Source organism: Vidua chalybeata, chromosome 1, assembly GCF_026979565.1.
Source record: "Vidua chalybeata isolate OUT-0048 chromosome 1, bVidCha1 merged haplotype, whole genome shotgun sequence".
In the NCBI taxonomy this organism is placed as follows: Eukaryota; Metazoa; Chordata; class Aves; order Passeriformes; family Viduidae; genus Vidua; species Vidua chalybeata.
Genome location: NC_071530.1, coordinates 105,131,374 through 105,150,502, shown reverse-complemented (window position 1 = coordinate 105,150,502; position 19,129 = coordinate 105,131,374).

Below are 19,129 nucleotides of genomic sequence, written 5' to 3'. Positions count from 1 at the left end.
TTTCTTCTCCCGTTCCAACAACATCCCACAATTGTCTCATTTCTTGCCTCTCATGCCCCAGGACTCTTGCTTTTCACTTAGTCCATCATTTAGAGAGTAACAACTGGGTTGATGTCATAGGTTCATTTCAGCACTCCTCATCCAAAGACTGCCTGTAACCCCTTACTGTGCAATATACCACCATGGAGTTTGTCTTTCTGCTCTAAATATCACTGTTTGAGTTCCTGCTCCCTGCTCCCTGTCTTAGTGGAGTGATATTGTCTCCACTGGTTAAGAACTGCGTCTACTCATATGACAGATCAGAAAATAATTTTTACTACTTGATTTGCAATAAGTACCCCTAACTATAAAGCTTCAGTTCCTTTCCATCCAATGTTCCCATTCTCTCCTACTCAAATGGTGTGTAGCACTTTTTCTGGCATCCTTGCATACTCTCAAGACCAAGCTGATCTTGATTCTTGTAATTTGGTGCCAAAATATGACATCAGGATCAAGGGGAAGCAGCACTGGGCATCGGACAGAGCAAGTTTTATGCAGTGAGTAGCTGCTGTATAATGGTTACTTTGTTATTTTATTTTACAGAAGGTTTTCCTGGGCCTCAAGATGCAAAATAAAGAACAAAATTTTGCCTTCAAAAGAATAACTGGACTGTGCCTTCTGTTTGTACTCCTCCAGATTCTGTACAAACATTCACGAGCCAGGAACATTAGCCAGGCATTTTTATTGATAAAAATCAAAATATTTGCAGTTAGGAAAGCCAGATTAGAAACCTTTTTTTTTTCTTTTTCGAGTAAGTTTGAAAGGCATCTGAGAATGTAAGTATGTTATATTTAAGCTAAAGACAATAATGAAATGATATCTTTTCATTCTTGGACTAATTTAGTGTTGCAGTGGTGTACCAGTAAATTTGCTTTTTGGTTGATAATATTAAGATTTACATCTTTGGAATCTGGTTTCTAGTTAAATGATCCTAGTTAATAGGCATTGCTTTTACCACTGAGAATATCTTCATTTTTATGAGAAAAACTGTAGATTAATGTCAAATTCCTTATCAAGTCAATTTTAAAACCTCGAGTGAATTTCATAAGATATTTGTGTTTTGGTTGACAGTATAACTGTGCAATTAAAACCAATCAAAGATAATTCATGTGAGATTAATTACTGTGAATATAGAAAGTTGCATGGGGTTTTGCACTGACAATGAAGGTTTTTAGCTGATTCTTCATTTGCCACAACTTTGCAAAGATTTGATTTCCATGAAGCTTCAAAAGATGTAGTATGTGTCTCTAAGCACACAGCATGTTCTGCCTTCCTCCTGCTTTTCTACCATGTACTCTCTTTATAGGCAGCTTGCACACTAACCATGAACAGCCAGCCCAGATTAACCTTCTGTATTGTCTGGCTGTGTGTATCCAGGCTTGCACAGCCTTGCACAGCTGTAGTTATGCCTGATCTGTTGTTGTAGGCTTGCTGCCTCCAGGGTCCATGAGCCTGGTCTTGAAGGTGGATTTACAGAGATACAAACAAAGCCTGGAAGATCTGCATGATGGCAAATGCGTGAAAGAATCTCAGTTTGAAATTTATCTTCTCAAAACTCTTATCAGCTGTCACCTACCCAAGATGTTCCCAGAGATCACTCTTCTGTTTCAAAGTTATATTTCTGTGCTTAACACGAGTTTTTCCTCTGACAGCTCTGCTGTCTTGGCATTGTGGGACAGAACCCAACAACTCCTTATACATGGCTTTGTCAGGTTTCAGACTCATCTCCCAGGGCCCATTGCACAGTTCATTGAAACACTTTGTTTTACTGCTTAGAAAAAAACCTTTGCATTTATATCAGTGGCTTCTCTGCTCAGAAGCACACAGGGCACTTTGAGAAATGTGTGAATGCCTTTATAGGGATATATTTGGTGTGAACCACAGTTCATGATTGTAACAGGCTTCCTCCTTGGAGGGGTGAGATCTAAATCTCACTGTTATCCCATTTTTCTTTAGCCATCTGGGATAAAAATGAGGTTGCACTCATATGTCAACTACCTTGGGAACATCCAGAAAATAAGAACTGTTAGTTAGAATCCAGCCTAAAGTGATTTATGAGTTCATTGATTTTGTTCAGCTTACTTGTAACTTCAATGTTCTATAAAACTGTAGTTGTTTCTATACCTCCACCACCTCAGGAACATTTGATGAGAGTTATCTTTGTCACACATCTTGGATTTTTTTTGTATGTTTCTTTTTAGTGTGGTAATTATAATTTGGGGCAATGAAAAGATTTTTTTTTTTTTTTTTTTTTTTTTTTTTTTTTTTTTTCTACTCTGCTTCTATTTAACAGTCCAAAGATAATTTTAGACATTGCTGCAAATTGCATCAGGAGGCAAAGTAATTCTTTTAGCTGTCTAAATACCTTTTAAAAACTGGTAGCACATGAATTGTTTGTCCATTCTGCTAGAAGAGTCACAAGGTTTTACCTATTGCCAGCTTCTCTTGATTACTTTGTAGACCTCATTGTATTTTCAGGAATCATATACCTATAAATCAAGAAGACAAATTAGTGCAAGTTCCTAATTATCCTGCTTCCGCTACCCTATTTGTCCACAAAGACATTCAGAAAATGATAGCCCACTATTTAAATTTAATTCCTGTCTTCACAGCCGTGATGGATGATAATGGTTGCCCCAAATCAATACTATCTATTCAGAGGTCTCATATCACCAAATAACTACATGGAATAACAATCAGAATAATTTAATTTAAATGGATACAATTAGCACTGGAGATGAAGCTATTAAATAAAGTCCATTGATTGTTTATCAGGTATTGAGGTGAGATAATTTAGACATTCTCACTGCTAAAACTGATAGATGAATTGCCAGCATATACAGTAGTTGTATGCAGCTACTACAGTTAATCTTAATTCATAATTCAACTTATTTTTAAATTTCAGTGACAGACAGAGGTAAGGAGAAAGACTTATCTGAATTTTTTACCTCAAAAATAACTCAAGGATACTGCAGAAGCTTGACTGACAGACACAGGAGTGCTAATAGTGTGTGGGGGGGTTTGGGGGTTACAGTATGGGAACACAATGTGATCAATATATGAAGAACCTTCTCAGTAAATATGCCCATATGCAGAAATGTTTCAAATGCATGTTTTATGTATCAAAACATCAACATGTATCAAACTTCTGCCCTAGTCAAAAACTTAGAACCATGGAGTCATTAAGGTTGGAAAAGACCCTTAAGACCATCAAGTGCAACCTTAAATCTAACACTGCCACCACGCTGACCATGAAACCACGTCCTCAGCTGCCATATTCACACTTATTTTGAGCAGTTCCAGGGATGGAAATCTCTTCCAATGAATTACAATCCTTTCCATGTAAAAATCTTTCCTAATATCTAATTTAAACCTTCTGTGGTGCAACTTGAAGCCATTTGCTCTTGTCCTCTTGGAGGACCTTTGATTTTTCACATGAACAAGTATCTAAAGTTCAGCTTTCCCCTAGCCCAAGAATAATGAAAATTGATATAAATCTTTCCACCTCTTCTAAAACAACTCTAAAACCACTTTTATGTGTACTAGATTCTGGAAATATGAACACAGAACTAAGCTCAGTATGAAAAAGATTTACTGAATCTTTACAAACCCTTCAATGCTTTAGTCTTGTAAAACTTTATTCTTTATAATAACATTGCTTTCTTGAGTAGCTTGTGAGATCAGACTCTTGGCTGCCACATTTTTTGTCCCAAAGTTGACTCATGCTCAAGGACATTTTCTTGCAAAGCAATTCAGTTTTTGATTTTGTTCTCAGAAGGCAAAGAAGATCGGGAAGGTCCTGGAACTCGTTCAGTTTCTGCTAAAATTATTAGAAGAATTCCCTCTAACTCAGATGGCAGAGGGGCAAAACCTAGGAGAAATTTCAGCAGCTTTCCTGTGGGTTGTAGAAGGGGCCCTGGGTCAGGTGGTGGGACTGGGGAAGAAAGCTACTGTTTCTTACCAGCATTGCTCTGTGACAGGCAGTCCTTACAGGAACACTGAGAATTTTGAAGTCATTGAATAAATTATTTATGGGAAATCATTTGCTGTGTCTAGTCATTCCCTAAAACACTCAAATGCATGCCTCTAATGGTCTTATAAAGTTGTGATGAGGACAGACATTGGAAAAAGTCAGCAGTGTGCAACTGAAAGGGCAGATAATTTGAGCTGGCTGAAGACTGAGTTGCAAAATTCTTTTGAGGAACAGTTCTACAGAAGAATACCCTTTTTCGTTGCACTTAATATTGGGAATAAGAGTCCCCAGGAGATAATTTATTTGTTACAGTTATCTTCAGTCCCCACTTTCTGTTTGCCATAGGAGAAGAAAAAGGTTGGGAAATAAAATAAAATACAAGTAACCTTTGCCTCTTATGTTTACAAATAGCTTGAAATTTCTGATTTTATTTTCAAGATCATATTCCTCTGACAACTTGAATTTAATCGGGAAGAAACAGCTGAAATAAGCTGAGAGGGTTATTTACATCCAAGCAAGGGCGAGATCCTTTCTACGTGCCACTTCCTGCGGTTCTGTTTTCTAATTAAGGCAAAAGCTAACACGAGTGAAGACACATGCTCACGGTGCATAATTTTTGGAAAGACAGCAGCAATTTAAAAGTAAATTTCACACTAGCTCTGAGACTCATGTCAGATGCTGCCTGCTTGCTCTAGTTCATGAAGGCCATTTATATTCTAAATTTAAAAATAACTTGGTGCTGGCACATTCCATTAATAAATTAGGACTAGAATTTTATGTTTTCAAAGGATATGGTGAGGTATAAATAGACTTGCTAAAAAAGGGTGAAACTCTGTTTGAGTGTTTCTCTTTCACCTGCATTTATGTCAAGCTTGTGTTCCACTATCTGCCTTCCCATTTCCAAATAAGGGTCTAACTCTGAAATCCCTTCTGCATGGTGATAGAAATTCTGAAGACATTATCAGCTCAGAGAAGATATTTGGTGAACAGGACCACCAAGAAATCTACTCTCCACCTCATTCAATGATGGAGAGATGCTGCTGAGGTCTCAGGATGATTGATAGTTAATTGGCTTGTGCAGTCATGGTGTTTAAATGCTCAAATGGAACAACTTTGTGTGCCAGGGGCTTAGTGCATGTTTCTACTTGCAGTATTTTTATTCAATGCAGCTCCTTGCTTTTTGGACATATGCCTACAACACAGTGAATATTTCAGTGCTCTGCTTTCTATTTTTAGATGAAAAATTGTAGATATCTGGTGTAACCTGGCAGATGCCAGGGAACTTTTCTGTACTTAGAGGATGGTTTCAATTTCATTCATTTCAGTCATGAGAGCTGGAGATCTAACTTTGGGACAAAACTCGAAGTCCTCAAAAACTCAAAACAAATACCAAAATTAACTATCCCTGCCTCAAACAAATGAAAAAAAAATATTTTCTTTTCAATCAACCACTACATTTAGAATTTCAAAACATGTTCTTTGAATCTTGACCTTTTCAAAAGACACCCTCTTTGTTGTCCTGATGGAATTATCTCAGAAAGTTTCTTCAGACCAGAAATTCCATAACATAGTCCAATAGTCTGACAATTTCTAAATGCTGAAAACTATGAATTTTTCTACAGGCAACCCATTTTCACAAAATGCTTTTCCTGTTTGAGACCTACACCTCCATCCATCAAAGATGCTTTTGTTCAGACGTGTGGCAATGCACATGCGTTTTACGGACGTGAATATGACTTCTCTGGACCTTGCAGATCTACCTGGTTAGAGATATGTGTTCTTTGATGTTCCAGAATTTTCCTTTAGAGAACTATTTCCTTTGAAAAGTATCCACTTATATCTCAAAATCAATGGAGAACAGATTAATGTCACTACAGAGATATCGATAAAAGGATAAATTGTGATCAGAAATTATTAAACATCAATTAAGAAAAACCAATTCTTCAATAATCATACGTCACTCAAAAAAATTGTTTCCAAGAAAATATGTTAAATCAGATGTCTGGGTTTTGGACTTTTTGCCAACCTGTCCCTTTTAAAGACTGAAGGAATATGACTACTTTCAGTGGATAGGGTGGGACAAGGTACAGGGGCATTGAAAAGAGGAGTCTCCAATCAGGGACTTTATCTTTTGTTTTCTACTTTCCAAGCAGTGCCAAGATCCCAAGAGGATTTCTAGAAATGTAGCCTGTAGCAAAATTCATAACTACTTTATTGGCACACATCTGTGAATTGGAAGCATTTTAATGAGTATCAATGAAAGAAAAATAATGTGTTAGCTGTCATAAGTAAGCATGACATAAGGAAGCCAAAATGGCCTCCTCCCTCTCCATAAAAAAATTTGAGTCTTTGTTCTGCACATGCTTGAAAAACTTAAAAAAAGATAGGGTTTCTAACATGCTATTTAGGGAGTCACTGGGCAGAAATACATTTAAGTGCCCTTATTGATGAAAATTATTGAAGTCTACATGGCAGTGAGTCAACACAGCTTGTACATCATGTGACAGACATTAGTTTTCCCTTGAGTTTTCTCCAGACATTACTTGCAGTTGGGATTTAATGAATATTGTTTAGTTAGCGCTCTGACACTTCGAGCGACTACATCATGGTAGATCCCAGAGAAGTTTATAGTCTGTTCATGATTAAAGCTTCACATCAAAGGCTACTTTGTTTTTAAGAAAGGTTACAATTGAGGTGTCCAAGTTTTTTTAGGAAACTAGAACAATATGGTTTTTATACAACCCATTTATAGTACGGCCACTCATTTTCCTATTAGTAAAAACACAGAAGTCTCTATGGAACAAATAATTACTTTAAAAGCAGTCCACATGAGATGTCTAAGTGCATCTATTTGTGTCTCTAGGGCGTATATGGATCTCTGTGAGTCTCCAACTTGCACGTCTGTTTCGTGGATGCAGCAATACAGTGAGACTGCAGTTGTGGATAGAGTGTTGGGTTCAGGTCTTTCTCACTATTTGGGTTTAACTGCCAGTGTCTGATGACTTGCTTGCACTTGTGCAGTTACATGCCTTGTTACTACTGGGTATCTTGCTAAATAGGAAGTATCTGATCAGCCCCTGCTGTAGATCCTCTGCCTGAATTCAGCTTGGAGCTCTTACGCCCCCACATGCAGATTGTATCCCAGATACTCTGTGCCTGGCTTTTGTTACAGCAGTTTGGGCTATAAACAGCTTCCTTTACTCTGTATGATGTCAGGAACAGAGTTGAAGGGTGTCAGAGGAAGGTAAAAACTGCCTCGAGTGGCTTTGCATACAATCTGCTTGTCCTAAATAATAGTAGAGAGATGACCAAATCAACTCTCTAAGGTTTTTTTAAAGCAGTGTGTTACTTTTAATTTATGTAATGAAAAAAGGATGAGTTCAGCAGTATAGCACTCTGTGTGTCCATCTATCAGTAAAGATAACCAAATAGTGGAAATTTCCAATGTTTCCTTTAAACACAAAATGTTGTTTGAATGATGGAATGTCATCTTCATAGGAAGAAAATAGCCAGTTTAAATTAATATTTTGACCCATTTTATGTTTCTGGCAAAATATACTTTTATATAAGAGTTCTTCTTTAATAAGTTTCTGAAATCCACCCTTCTAAGAGCAGACCAAAGTTGCCTGAATTCTAATGGGTGGTCATCCAGCCTTTCCTGTTCCTACTACCTGTTCCCACTAGCTGCAGACCAAGAAAACTGCAAGATTGGCACAAAAAAACCCCATAATAAAATAGTTAGGACCTCTGTAAGGTTATGAACTTGTAAAGGTGTAGGGAAGAGGAGTAGAAGATAAAAGGAGAGCGAGATGAAGGAACACTTTTATTCTGTAGGACATCACTACTCTTTATCTCAAGAGCTGATCGACAGGACTTTAAATCTATAAATTAGTGAAAACTGTTACCTCTAGTCAAACTATTTCTGGATCTACAGGGAGATGTTATGCAATATGCAAAAGAGAGCTCAGCAAAACAGGGACCTGGAAGTTTGTCATACATTCCTTTCTGTTCATTTATTGAGGAAAACAAACAGAGAAAGATTAAAAAATCAGAAGAAAACTCTTGGTTTTTCCAAACATTTAATGTCAAAAATCACAAGACTATTTGAATTTCCTTTCTTTATGGAAGAAATGCATGGTATTTTATTTCACACCTTCTGAGTTGTGTGGAAATCTATGAGTATAAACATTATGCATGACCTTCAGAACTAAACATACGCCATCTCCTTAAATCCTGCCCTTTTGACTATTGTAGTTTTCTCCTGTTGCCAGGGCCTTTTTCAAAAGAAAAGCAAAAATGCACTTTGAAGGAGCATAACTAGCAGCTGGAGAACAAGCAAACTGCTGGCTTTTGTTTTCCTCTACGCTGTTTAGCAGATGCTGTGCTCTGAAACTGGGTCTGCACGGAATTCACCCAGGTCAAGTCACCCAGGTCCAGTCCCAGGCTTACCTGAGTCCAAAGCAGATGTAACAGCAGTTGTGTTGTAGCTGACTAAATATGATGTAATAAGCATCATCAGCTTGTCAGCTTATCTGGGATGCAGACTCAGTACACAGAACATGCTCTGTTTCAGAGGCATCTATGGGATTCAATCTTGGTAGATTCCTGCTTAGGTTTCCTAACTGGTTTTGCTAGCAAACATCAACAACATGTGTTATTTCCTCATTGTCAGAAAATTCTTCTCTGGAGGCAGATCTGAAGAGTCTGGGCCAGAAGAATCTCATCAAATTAATAAAGAGAGTAATAATTATGCACTGCTGCTTAATAAAAATACAATACAGTGTAGTACTAAAGGTGGTAATAGGGACACTGGCAATAATTTGTAACAATGAGGAAAGGAGTCTCTTGAAGAATCATAGTGGTGTGGATTACTTTAGAAAGGAAATTTGAATCATTTTTGACCATGTAAAAATTGCACAAAATTCCTAAGAGTGATGCCTACAAGACATTGCATAGAGCCCTGTGTGGATTAGGAAGGGATGTGGCTCTCTCTTTCCTGAGCTTTTAGTGGGAAGCGTATTAGTGGATTTTAAAGACAAGCATTATTCAGTACTCCCTCTTCTCTCTCCTCTCTGGAGTAGCAAGCTGTACCATTTCAGCCAGGGGAACTATTTCCTTTCTCTTTGTCAGACTGTGACAGTGCTACACATACCCTGTGCATAAGAAATGTAGTTTGAGCCAGAAATGAAAGTTTGCCAGCTATTTGTAAGGTGACATTCCCCTTTCAGCTCCTACTCCAGCATCCTGAGTGGCTCTCCAGCTGCTGGAGGGAATGGGCACAGTATTGCTTGCTACAGAGCGGATGCTAGATGATGAGGAAGAGGAAGTTGAACAATTTATTCCATTTTCATTGAAAACACAGTTTCAATTTCCCCCCAAAAAGCTGTTATGTTCCGTGGTGACCAGTATAAAAATGAAAAGTAAACAGTGTAATGAAAATGTCATTAAAGGGAATACAGTCTAAAATATACTTAGTAATTTATTCATTGTTGCTTCTGCTTAAAAAGGGGAACATCTGAAGACACATTATGAAATTTAAACCACATCCTTCTATGTCCTTGATAGAGAAACATTCTCTGTTGAAGTGAATGATTTCCTTTGCTAGACTCCAGAATAAGGATCTGTGAAGCTTTATCCATTTCTAAATCTTTGTTTGATACCGATGTATACATTTGCATGTCTGGAGAGCTCGTTTACTCTGTGCCACTGTTACAGAGTTGTAACACCAGTCAGCTCTCTGCTCCCAGCCTTTATCAGTTCAGTGACAACCTGGGAACCCACTCTGTAATGTCTCTGATTTCTAAGCAGGAATTTTCAGGTGATTGGGAGCACACAGTAACAAAAATTAATTTTTCAGCTGAAGTGAAAAACCAGCATGAATTTCTATGGTCTGATGTTGCATTATTTTTTGCAGATAAAAAAGTTTTCAATTAATTTGCACATAGTAGTGAAAGAGCATATGCTTAATGATTTTTGCAAGTTATTAGAATGCTTTGAAGAGAAAGATTGCTCAATAGTCTAATATTTTTAAACTCTATGTTTCCTTCCATATTGTCCATATGTCAGACAGTATGTGAAGAAACAATATGTTTATTAGAAAAAGTAATATGACATAGCTGGAAAAAAACTGGCAAACTTCTGACAATTAGTCATTCTTCAGTTCCACAAGGCTCCTGAATAATTTTGGAAAACTGTAGAAACAGCTCATCTCAACCAGCCATTTCATTGGTTCCTGTTACACTTTGCTTGTATGTTCTTAAAAAATTATCAAAATGTTAGAGAAAAAAAAATTGTAATGGGGCTAAAAACCTTGGAAAACTATTACTCATGTTCCCATCACATGTTTGTATTTATGTATCTCTTTTCTTAGTCTCTACTGTTCTCTCTGTGGTCTTCTTTATGCATTGACCAGCTCACTCCACTCTATGGACATGCAGAGCAGAGGACCACATATCATTTATATCCAAAGAATGGGATTTTGTAAGAATACTCCTTATCAGAAAAAACACCTCTTTTATTGGGGTAAATAAGCCTTTTAATCCACAACTGAAGAGTTGTATCTGACAGATACATGTCCTGTACAGAGGAAAAACTAATCAGTATTTTGTTTCTCAGTGGAACAAGAAACTTGCAACATGTGTTGAAATTTGCCGAGGGGACAAATGAGTGTTTAGAAATAAGGTAAGAGATATTAGCCTGTTCCCTTGCACACATCAAATTATGCTTAAAGCAAAGTAGCCTTCCTTTGTTTAAGGTGAGAGATTGTTGGCACAGGTAGCATGTGTAAGGGTTTGAAATCCCATGGCAATTCTTCTAGTAATATAGAAAACCAGGTGCAATTTCTAGTGATTTAAGCATTATATCTGGACAAAATGCCATGGATGGACAGGATAAGTAGGTGCAAGAGGTGGAGTGACCATGAAAGAGTCATGCACAACTCTTCATGCACTGGCATACCTGCTCCTTCAGCTATTTGTACTCCCCAGCTTCAGGGAAAACATTATTGTTCCTTCTAAAAAAAGGGGTATTCTAGGGGTTCAGATCATCTCCTGGTGTGAGGTGAGGCTGTTTCTGCAGGCCCCTTTTATAGTCTCCTGAAGCTAAGCTTTTCCTGCTGTGGCCTGCAATGGTGTTGGGCTGGTGATTCCTCAGTAAAACTCACAGGGCTACATCTCCTTTTGTTTGCCAAGTGTTACATTTCACCCAGGAAAAGTAGTTCAAATATGCTGACTTCTGATGGAGTAGCACCTATTAGTGATTGGTGTAGATCCAAAAAAATTATTTCCTCTGTGTAACTGGTTACTATGCCCCAGATTTTTCCATTTTATAGGCTTCAGGAGGAAAAGGATGATTATTGTTTTTATCTCTAATAGAGGTGTAATCCTGGAGATTTCCTGGTGGCATGCACAACACTCTTAAATGAAGCAGGGTTTCATTGTAAAGCATTGTACCAAAACCAGCCATTAAAAGTGGGTCTTTAAATAGTTCAGAACTAAATAAGAAAACATTTTTAAGAATTAAAATAAAGGAAAAGTATGAGATGTGCTACCACCATTATCCCTGACATTTTGTCTTTATCATAATGGCTGGTGTATTTCTTAATGCCTCAACTGCTGAAATTGTAATTGAAAAAGCAAATATTCATATATTTAGTAAAAAATGTACACTCAGGTTTGCTTTTAAAACAAAAGTGTTTCTGAACTCTGCCACTGAGGATAAAAAGTGCAATTCAGAAGCACCTTGCAATTTCAAAAGCAGAGGACAAATAGATATATACTAACAAAATTGAAGTGCTTGGAGCATTGTTAAATTATTAAATTAAAATGAATTTTGTTTCCCTACTCTGTGAGTACTGATATTGCTAAAACTGGATTTTGGTTGACATCCTAACTTCCCATATATAACCTTTGCAACCTTCAGTATTTTGCATCATTTTTCTGCAACTCAGAGATCTGTAAAACTGGATTATGCTTCCTTATTTCTTAGAAGAATTGTTAGATCAAATTGCGGGCACACACACACATTCTCAATATATTTGATAAACAAATAATGCAGTGTAGGTGGGTGAATAAGAATCCAGATAGATCATTCTAGTTTTTAAATTTAAAATTTTAGAACATATTCTCTCATATGTGTATAAAGAGTTTGTAAGCTTCCCTTTATGAACTTTCTAATTTTTGCTTTCTGCTAAGCTCTGGTTTCATCTAGTACTGCATTTCTGCTAATAAAATTGTTATACAACCTAATATAGCCAAGGCTAAGAAAAATCTTATTCTTCATATTGTGTATGAAGAATCATGCCACTTTTCTTGGCAGGCTTTTGGGGTGTCTTAGGCCTGATAATCATATTTGAAATGTTTTCTTTACTAGTTGTATATCAGATTTGTATTTATGGTAATCTAGAAAGCACTTAATTTAGACACTTTTGACATAGTTTAAGAAGAGGTCGATTACAAGTTGTTTTGCATTTGCATGAAAAAATTCCACAGTTTTGATATTTGTCTGGAAGAGCATTAACAGTTGGGATTCCACATTAAGAAGGTACTGCGAGTCTAATGGCTGTTACGTGGTTGTCTCCTCCTGTGTGTGTTTTAAATGTAGTTGAACATCCATAATTGTTCAGTCACTGAAATGGTAATTGTAAAATTTTAATTTGTAAAGACTGAAAATTATGTGAAAATGCCAGTTAATGTTCCATTTTATGAGTCCTTCATTTTTACTGTAGTGTCTGATCAAACCTGGGGTCTCCAATAAATTCATCACGCTCTGCCTCCTTATAGCTTCCCTTCAATTTTGCTCTGTTACTGTTGTTCATACTGATGATCCAAAAAATTAATTCCCACTCTCACTTATTGCAATGTACAGCTGTCTTGGAGAGAGCTCTGTATGTTTAGGCCTGTTAGCCTTTCCTTGGACACGTGTCTGCATGCTGCCAGCCAGCCCCATGACTTAGAGGTTCATGTGCAAAAAAAATTGTCTCAGGGTGGCTGAAGCCTGGGCTTCCTCTGAAGCCTGGGCTTCCTCTCCAGCTATCCATCCCTCTTCCTTCTAACAGACCTTACCACCCTCTGAGACAAGAATGATGAATATATGCACATCTCTTAGTCCTTCCAACAATTTTAGGATGCCAGGCTTCCACCTTCCCTTCTGCTCCCTTGTCTTGGGGGGCAAATCAGCTGGCTAATTTTATTTCCCCAGTACCATCTATCATGCTCTGTCTCTATCACAAGTTTGAGGAGACAGGCAGATCTTACTCTGAAAATAAAATTAAGAAGAGTCAAGCAAAATTCTTAATGCGTGGACAGAGTTGATACTGGCTTTATTTCTCAGTAACATATTTCCTGGCACTGTTGATCAAATCTGTAAGTGGGCTAAACTTCATATGAAATAAACTCCATTTCTGAAAACTATTTTTTGGAGATGAATAATTTCTATAATATAAATATGAAAGAAAGATCTTTTTGTGTCAGTACTGGCTCAGTTTGAACACTATTTAAAGACATATAAGTGGAAAAACTTCAGGATAAATTTTCATAGTTTAAATGCTGCTTGGTAGTCTTATTTCCTTAGTAGATTTATTCCTTATTTAAAACTCAAAGCTTTTATTACTCATGCATAATATTTGACAGAAAAAGACAACAACATTTAAAAAAACTGTATAACAGAATAATGTACAAGTGCAGAAAATTTTATGCCAGTAAACATTTTATTGTATTAGAGGTGTGGAGCTGATCCTTTATATTAAATTCTACGAAACATGTTTCTCCCTCAGAGATGGCCATTTGAACTAATTAGTAAAAATTGGCTGTCATCTATAAAAAGTGTTTTGCAGAAGGCTATTGTTTTCCTTTTTTTTTTTTTAAAGAAAGCTGGAAGACAAATTTAAATCCCACTGTATTATTGCCGTTCTTTTTGGTTCTCAAATAATTGTGTGTGTTCAGCAGGAAAAAAAAATCAAGGTCTGTCATTATACATTCTCTGATGCATATAAATTGTTCCACAGAAAGTGAAAACTTAATTAAAACTGCAAATGAATCTAAGCACATTTAATTCCTAAAGTAAATAGTTGCACGATGCCATCATTATAATGCTTCTTTTCCAGTTATCCTGTACCTGATGTAGCTGAGCATTTTGAAACATTTGTAGATCCAATGTGAATGCACTTAGCAGCTTTTAAATTCACATTTCTTTATGTTTTCAAACAGAGATTCAAATACTTGATATGAAACATCCCTATTTGAAATATTATTACCTCTGCATGTAAATGTGATTTTGTTTTCATAAAGTATGTGACTTCCAAGTTCTGATGATTTTTATTATTTATATCATAATTTAAAAACCAAAACTCTGTATCACTGTATTCACGGATATAATTAAGCTTTAGGTCAGCCTGGTGGTCACAGAAAGATTTTGAAAACGAAACTTCCTGCAACAGTTGAATCAATATGGAATAATATGTGAGAATTTATGTGCGAGTCAGTGCTTTCTGATATAGTCACTCTAATACTTTAATGTTTCTGAAACTGTAATTTGAACACCATTCCTTTGCAATTAATATTTTGTGCTAACTTTAGTGAGGAATGTATACATATAGTGTATATATCTGTGTGCATAAAAATGTAAATTCAAACAAAGGCTATTTAAGCCAATTAAATTTAAATTTTCTTGCTATTTAAGCTAATTTTGTTCATGTATTACTTCATTGAACTTCAATGGAGTTCATAGCATTCACAATGTCCAAAATTTAGCCATGCAGTGGCTTCCAAGGGTAGCATAATTATATATTTCCTGGTTGAAGGTAAATTCAAAATGATAATGTTGCATTAGACTACAATTTTGTGTTTAATTTCCTTTGTAAAAGAATTGTACAAAAACATTTGTTTGAATTTTCAATCTCTTTTAAACCTGATAAATTCAGTGCCTGCTTCTCCCTCTTTGCTGTGGGTGTAGAAAGGAATGATAAATTGTTCTCATTCTCACTTGGTAATGCTTTCCATTCACTTTGCACAGGTGTAAATGACTACATGGGGACAGGGACAATGATGAAGGAGGAATTGAGCTGAAAGTAGAAACACAATTTTTCTGGCAGTCACCATGCAATTGGGCTAGATTGCCATATGTCTCTCAAAGCAAGATTTTGGCAATTGTAGTTAGACTTCCATATACTCTCCTCTCCTGCAGAATTACGGAATTAGACTTTAGTGCTTCATTTGGTCAAATAACTGGTCCTTGGAAGATATGTGTAAACTGCTGAGTGAAATTCAGTGGTCACATCTGAATGCTTGTCCTAAGAGTGTTAAAGTAGCTCTGCCATGTGTCTTTCCCTGTGTATTCAGGTGGGGTTTCCAGAAGGCTGTGCAGTGTTTATTTTAAAGCTTTTAGAGGTGATGATCCTTTGTGTGTGTGTGTGAATGTGTAACTGAAAAAGGGTACCAAATGCACATAAAATTTTTTCTACCTTTCTTGAATCAAGAGTAAGGCAAAGGAAATGCCTTTGACCTGTAGAACAGCTAATCCTAACTTGCATTATTCTAAAGCTTTGCACAGTTTTCCTTCAAATGTTTAACAATTAAGTCACTGCTACCAAAGACAAATACTGAGAAGTGTTTTGGTAGGAAGGCTCAGCTATTCTCTCATGAGTTTATTTCTCTTTATTACTTTTTCCCATTTTATCATAAAATTTAATGTTCTTTCCTTTTTCCTTTCCTTTCTTCCTCCCCAGATTTTTCGAGAGGTCTTTTCTGGTTACATCAGAATGGATTACCTTTCTTTTTCAGGCAGAGATCAGGACGTTTGAGGCTTTATCTGACTGTAAACACATTGGGGTATGGAAATGCTGTCTTGGCTGCTGAGGGAGAAAAGACCCAGAGGTGGGACAGCATGGTCTGTTCTACAGGAAAGGTCTTTTGCATAGCTACTGAGGCTGAGCATATGAGTCCCTGAACTCAAATCCACCTCTATTTGCTAAGCCATGTTATTCTGAAATAATTACAGTGCTGATTGTGCTCATTGCCTGTATTGGGGTTGATCCAGTTTGTCTTTCCTGGCTTTGTTCCAGGATTATCTCTTGGCTTCAGTGGCCATTCAGGCTTAATATTCTAATTAAAATAGGGAGTCCTAAAGGCCTTCTGAAATTGCTGTGGGACTCCAAAGACCATCCTCATGCCACGCTGTGTCAGCAGGGCCCAGGGGTGCTCCTTTGTGGGCAGTCCATATGCCAGGCATGGGATGCCAGGCATGGGATGGTGCCAGGCTGCTGTCCCTGCTGTCCCTGGAGCCCAGGGCAACCGTGGGGCCGGGCGCTGGCACGGCCCTGCTGGGCTCACAGCAGCGCTCCAAAGCAGGTGCTGCCAGCTCCTCACCCCCAGCTCTGCTGCCAGGACAGCAAAACAGCTCCCTGCCCCGCACAGGCACTGCCAGAGAGCCACATTCCCTATGAAATCCTGGATTACAGCTCTCTTGCTGGAGAGAAAGATGGACTTGGCTTTAAAAGGTTAGCATTTACACATGCCCCGGTATGGTTTGTGTTCAGTTTGTAATGGCTTAGCAGAAGCTTTTAATAGCTCCACTTAATATCTGTTGTACTGAAGATTTCACCTAATTGGGACGACTGGTAGATCTGTAGCCGGGCCAACTAAGTGATCCTAAAGTGTCATGAAGATAATAAGAGAGATAATATTGCTATGAATAAAAATATCTGGGCAGAAATCTCACAGTACATGTAATCTATTATAATCCTTATTTCTTCTTTTAATCTTTACTTGGATAAAGTCTGCATTAAAAGGCAGAGCAGAATTTCATCACCTAGTGAAAGCATCAGTTTTCACTGTCCAGCTGCATCCTCAGTATGTGTAATTCAATAAATGCCTTGATCAAGAAGCTGTCCTAGCCACTCACCATTACTGTGCAATATCTTCTCCTTGTTAGATGTTGCAATAGAATCACCATCTAAATGAAGGATAACATAATTAAGTGGAGTATTGGGTAGTGTCAGAGACAGAGGCTTTATTTTCTGGAGAGGGACTTTGCCAGAGCTGTATATTTTAGCTGTCAGTAATCATAACTGCAACCAAAGGGTTATAACTTTATTCCAGGCTATTAAGTAATTAAAGCACCTATTAAAAAGAGTTTCTTAACACCAAGGCAGTGTGTGTGTTAGTAACCAGCTGTTCAATGCTCCTTTTCTTCTCTTTGAACTTATAGGGAAGAGGATCTTATGCATAAAAAAACCCCAAACAAAACATTAAAAAATCTCTTAAATTTCAGTTGAGCAAATAGAATATAATATTGTTTAGTCTACTTAGACTAAACTGTCTCTAAACTAGAGGTCAGGATTTCTACCCTAACATATTGCAGGTACACATAAACTCTAATAGCTAAAAAAGAAAGAAACAGCAGTGCTTTAATTAGAGCACAAATGCACCATTTATTCACTGGTAGATCTTGACCCACTACTATGCCTTCTTATTATAAACTTCATACCTTGGTCCTCTTGAGGGATCCTGGAGTGTTCAACAGCCTCACTTCTGCTGGTTGTCTCTTAAGAACAGTGATGCCACTGTGACTTGAATGTGAATCAAAGCAGAGATCTTTCCCAAGAAAGGCTTTATATTTCCATTAAAACTTCAAGCTTTTAATTAGGGTGAATCCCTATTAACTCAATCTGTTGGAAAAAGCAGTTATTCTATTGCTGTCATATGCAGTGCTAGCTACATCTAATTATGTCCCTTGAAAAGATGGAGCTTTTCTCCAATATCATAGTGCCAGTAAGTTAGCTGGTCGTATTCTAACTTTGTAGAATTAGCAACCTAACATTAACAATTTAACAAAAAAAATAATTGGTGATGCAATGTATTGGACTACCAGATCTGTAATGTAAAATCCAGTGAGTAGTACTGAGTTAATAGATACGGCACAGGAAATACAGGGGTGAAATTATAAAGACTGAATTAGAAACAAAAATACCATGAAACTCTACAGGCAAAGAGGATAGGGACAGAAAGGACTGTGCAGTTTTAACCTCTTGAGTTCTTCCACTATTCAAATTTTAAGTTTAATATTATATAATGTATATGCCATATACTGTAGTATAACGTACTCTTTCTGAATGAAGGGCCTCACACTTCAGGCTAAATACAAAACTTTCCAGTGCCTTCTCTTTGCCCTCAGAAACACTGTGTCCTTGACCAACAAAATGACCCATCTTCCAGAAGAAGACTACTCAGTATTCCAGGGTCCAGACTCAAGTTTCCAGCAGTGGTTAGCCTAGCAATTGGGACATTGTGGGAAATGGATACTGTGTTCCCAATGGATACCCTGTTCCCAAGATTAGAAATGCTCTGAATATAGATTTCCAATTTCCTGGACAAATAACCCAACAATGAAACAACAGTGTTAAAAACAAAGCATCCTCCTGTTCTGATGTTCATATCACCCTAATAATTTGCAAGTAGGATACTTCACTTTAGCAAACTAAGGAATAAGATGTTCACAAACTTTAAAGTTTATAGTATGGAAATTCAAAGGAAAATTGAGATTTGCTCTATGTTTTCTTTTTAATTGTTTTTTTCATTTTTCTTTTTAACAGGGACTACAATCAGCTTGTAGAATAACCTAAATGAGAATTGTAGTGGATTTTCTATTACTTGAAACCTGAAAATTGACATTGGATGTTTTAATAAAAAAGAGGCTTGAGGTATATCACTGCTATTTAGATTTGAAGCAATAATTAATTCAGGGAAGTCCCATGACCTGTCAGACTAGATGATCACAATGGTCACTTCTGGCTTTAAAGTCTATGGAGCTCCTGGCTTCTGTGCTGTGAATGCTAATGAGACTGCCAATTAGTGGGCCTTTTTTTTTTTTTTTTTTTTTTTTTGATGTGGACACGTGTTCACTGGGAGCTAGGCTGAGACTACTAAATTAATTTTAAAGTCATTAAAATGATTCATTCCCTGAATAATGATTGCCACAAAGCACAATCAGAATGTAAAAGAGAAAGCATCTTATTCTTGGAACAAAAAAAGTAAGCATAAGGAAGCAGTATAAATATAATGCAGCTTTTTTACCATCTCATTTTTTCCCCCATCACTGAATGCCATATATAACTTGTCTAAT